This window comes from Octodon degus, unplaced genomic scaffold (assembly GCF_000260255.1).
Source record: "Octodon degus isolate 3935 unplaced genomic scaffold, OctDeg1.0 scaffold00001, whole genome shotgun sequence".
Classification (NCBI taxonomy): domain Eukaryota; kingdom Metazoa; phylum Chordata; class Mammalia; order Rodentia; family Octodontidae; genus Octodon; species Octodon degus.
The window spans coordinates 11,892,252-11,896,509 of record NW_004524577.1 but is presented as its reverse complement, the minus strand read 5'-3'; positions in this window follow the sequence as shown (position 1 = coordinate 11,896,509).

Sequence of the window (4,258 nt, the reverse complement as noted above, 5' to 3'; positions counted from 1 at the left end):
GGGCCAAGGAGATAGCTCAGTGGAGTAAGTGTTTGCTTGGCAAGTACAATGTGCTGAGTTTGATCCCTGGTACTACCAACAAACAAACAAACAAACAAACAAAACAACAACAACAAAACCTTGGCCACTTTCTCCAGAGTTCAGTCAAGAGGGAAGAGATCCCCTAAGATCAGGCCTTTTCACCTGCATCTTGTTCCTCTCTCTGGTCACTGTGCTCTACTTCACAGCCCCCTCCATGGCTCGCAACACCCCCTCCATGCCTGCCTCAGCCCCAGACCCTCCATCACACAAAACCTTCAATCCCACAAGCAAGCTTCTCCCTCTATGCACCTTACCCATTCTTTTGCCACCTTTAACCCAGTCTTACTCCCAAATGACGACCCCTACTGACCCTACAGAGCCCTAGATCCAAACCCCTATGCCCTTTGCAAGAGGTAAGGGCACTAATGCCCTCTCCATGTTTATATCCCATTCTCCTCCAACCTTTCCCACCTGAAGCTCATCTCTGCTCCTCTTGTTAAGGCCCTAGCACTGTACGAAAAAGTTCACTCACCTCACTCCTTTGACTTTACCTGGCACAGTATTCAAATCATCCTCACAACCGCTCTTCACTTGATGAGGAAAAAATCCCCAATTTGGGATGACGGCCCAGAGTGCCGCTGGGAAGGCCCACACCCGGATGCTCACAGACCTTGGGACAGCTGCTGTTCCTAGACAGGACTCTAGATGGAGTCACAAGCACAGTTCCAGAGACTGTGGAAACCGCCATTCTCTTGGTCTAGACAGGGCTTCCTCAGAGTCCATCTCGTTTCATAAAGTCCAAAACATCTATCAAGACTCCCAAGAGAGCCTGGCCCAATGTATGACCTGGGTCACAGAGGCTCTAAAAGCCCACACTTGCTTAGATCTCTCTCAGCCAAGGGATAACTTTTCTCAAGGCTGATTTCATTTCCCAGGCAGCCCCTGACACCAAGGCAAAGCTCAAACAACTCAAGGATGGTCCTCAGACCTGTGAGGCTGATTTTATGGCCATCGCTCTCAGAGTCTACAAAACCGAGAACTTGACAGCCCTTCAATAAATCTACTCTCCAGGTTCTCACAAGAATACTCCAGCCAGGACAATCCTCCAAGCAAAAGTCTAAGAGCCCTGGGCTGTGCTTTCCATGTGGCAAAACAGGATACCAGGTAAAGCAGTGCAAAAGCCACATCCTCCAACCTTGTTCCCTGCGTGGCTTACCTGTTCTCCTAACCAGAGACTGACTGGGCCCCAGGGTAAGTCTATTGGTCAAGAGTAGGGTAGGTTTACTTCTTTTTTCCTCACACGGGGGCCACTTATTCCTTTGTCAACATTCTTGGGCCCTACAGTTCAATTTTCAATATGGCCAGTGGGAATTGGCAGCCGGCCTTTTCATCCCTACTTGACAGGACCCTTAAGTGGCTCTCTCTTTCACCCTGGTGATTCCCCAGTGCCCCATGGCTGGGGTGGGGCCTCCTTCCCCAAGCCCGGGGCAGCAGTCACCTTTGCCAATCCTTCTTACCTCTCTACACATGCTGCTGCCGTCGCCTCCCTCCTTCCTCTGAGCCCTCAGCTCCACCCCAATTCGCAAGACCTTTTCACCTTCACTGAGACTGACTTTACCTCAGGCTGTGCCCCTCAGCTCACCTCGACAGTCTCCCTCAAGGCCTTAGAGTCAGTCCCTGAGTACTCTGCCTGGCTCTCAGCCACAACCTCAATTGGATGCTACCTCTCAACAATATATCTTAATGGGTAGGCCTTCTCCCTGAACTGTCCTCAGACTCCTCTCATTCCTTGGCCTACCTGACTGTCTCTGCCTCTGGGTTCCCAACTTGGACCTCATAGCCAGACCCTTTTATAATGGCTTCAAAAACATGCCCACACCCTCAAGCCCTTCCTGAATCATAGCTACCTCCAAGCCATTCACCATGATCTCATCTACTTTCCCAGTATACAGAAAACCCCATCCCACAGGCAGCCATCAGCTGGTTCATAGACTAGAGCTCTTTCAAAACACTAATAAGTACCAAGTACTCTGACTCCAGACACATAAAGACACCCCACCCACTGCCCCCCAAATGACTCACAACAGACAACACTAACCCCAAAATTTGGCCTGGTTTCCTCACTCTCACCCAAACTCCAAAGTCCCAATACTTTGCTCTACTTTTTCCCTTGCTCCCAGATCTCAGCTATGAACCCCCATCCCTGACCAGGCTCATGACCAGCCTGTGTATGGACCTCCTTCCATTTATAGGCTCTGTCAAAACAACTCAGAGTCTTGAGTCCTTTTCAAGCTTATACATGGTCACCCCTTTCTTCTGGGCCCCACCCTCCTACTCATTCCGTAAGTCACCTAAGGCCATGCCTGCCCCCCACAAACCCTTGTTGTTGACTTTCCACCATCCTTCATACTCAGGCCCCTCTCCCTGTACCCCTCCCCCAACCAGTCCTGCTCAAAACCCATAAGGAGGCCACACTTCAAACAACATGGAAGAGGGTGGGGAAGATAGCTCAGCAGTCTAAGCACCTGTCTGGCAAGTGAAAGGACCCAAGATCAATTCCCAGTACCACATGCCAGGCGTGGTGGTGCATGCCTGTAATCCCAGCACTGGGGAGGCTGAGACAGGAGGATCACTGCAAATCTGAGCTACTTAGTGAGACTCTGCATCCAATAAATAAATAAATAAATAAATAAATAAAGTCAACATGGAAGAGACCACAGGTAGCCTCCCAAACTGAAAAGGTCTTCCCAGGTTCAATCTCAGCCCTCTTCCCAGGAGCTGCCCATGCTGACAACCTCAGATCCCACCCAAGGGCAAAGAAAATTCATCGTTGACTTCCAGGAAGGTGGGAGAGCGGTGAGAAGGACACAAAGAGCCTCTCCAGGATCTGGTGTCCAGACACTGGAATGTAGCAATATGAGGAGGAGGAGGGGGAGGAGGAGGGAAGTGGGGTTCCTGGGACCCCGCAGTGAGAACTGAAGTGCACAGGGAGAGCGAAGAGAGAAATTTCAACAAGTAAGGAGGTGGCGGGCAGTGCTTCCTCCCTGAGCCTGGACTCACTTTGTGGGAGGAACAGCTGACAGCTGCAGGGGCGCAGGGGCGGCAGGAAGCCCCACAGGCCTCCGCAGAGAAGCACCCAGTGGGGCAGAGCAGTGGACACAGCGGACGGCAGCACCACCAAGAGAAGGGCGATTGGCCGGGAGCCCACTTGCAGAGGCCGCGGGAGCGCGACATTCAGCAGCGGCTGGCTCCACCTAGTGGCTCGGGGCCGAGTTCAAGGCGCAGGAGGCGCACGCAAACGTTGTGATTTACTTCAATAGTCTTTTGCCTTCCCTGTCTTTCTCTTCTGCCTCTCCTCCAGCTTCCCAAAGCCTACATAGTCATCCTTTGTCCCCAGCCTTGCTTTGACGATATTTCTTTTTCATCTCTCTGTTTTGTCCCTTATAGCCCTTAAATTTTCTCACTACAGAGTAAAATCATTCTACTATGGGGGAAACTCATTGCATACGAGTTCCTGATTTGTGTTTTGTATATATATATGTTTTGTATATATATATATACAAAACATATATATGTATGTATATTCTGTAGAACTTGGTCTATAGTTAAAGATACCAAGTAAAGAATCACCATAGTTTGTCAGATCCTTTTTTTTTTTTTTTCGGGAACCGGGGATTGAACTCAGGCCCTTGCGCTTGCCAGGGAAGCGCTTATTCCACTGAGCATCTCCCCGGCCCTGTCTGTCAGATTCTAAGTCCTGTGTGATGCTATAGCTATTCCTAGCTGTGATATTTTAGCCAGGAATTACTAGTCGTAACTAGTTGTAATTGCCACTTGTAATTAGTTGTCCTCCCTTCTACAACAATACTGTGACTGTCTGGGTCATAACCATCAACATAGTCTGGTCCCAAAGGACGGCGAGCTGAGCCAGATAGATGGCAAACGAAGTTTCACAGAGGTTAGGGGTAATGTCCCCTCGGCAAAGATATCCTAAGATCAAGAAAGATAGTCAAGAAGAGACAGGAGATGAATGGAATAGAAATAGATGTATAAACCTAAAAAGTAAAGAGGAAAACAAACAAAAAATCCAGCCAGACATATAAGGGAAACACACACAAAGAGAAACATTTCTGTGGTGTCTGTAGTCCTGTGGGCCTGTCCAGATCAATGTCCCACCAGTTCTGTAGTAGGATTAGTGCTGGGTTCGATGTGGACCTGATCTTGGCCTCTGAATGTG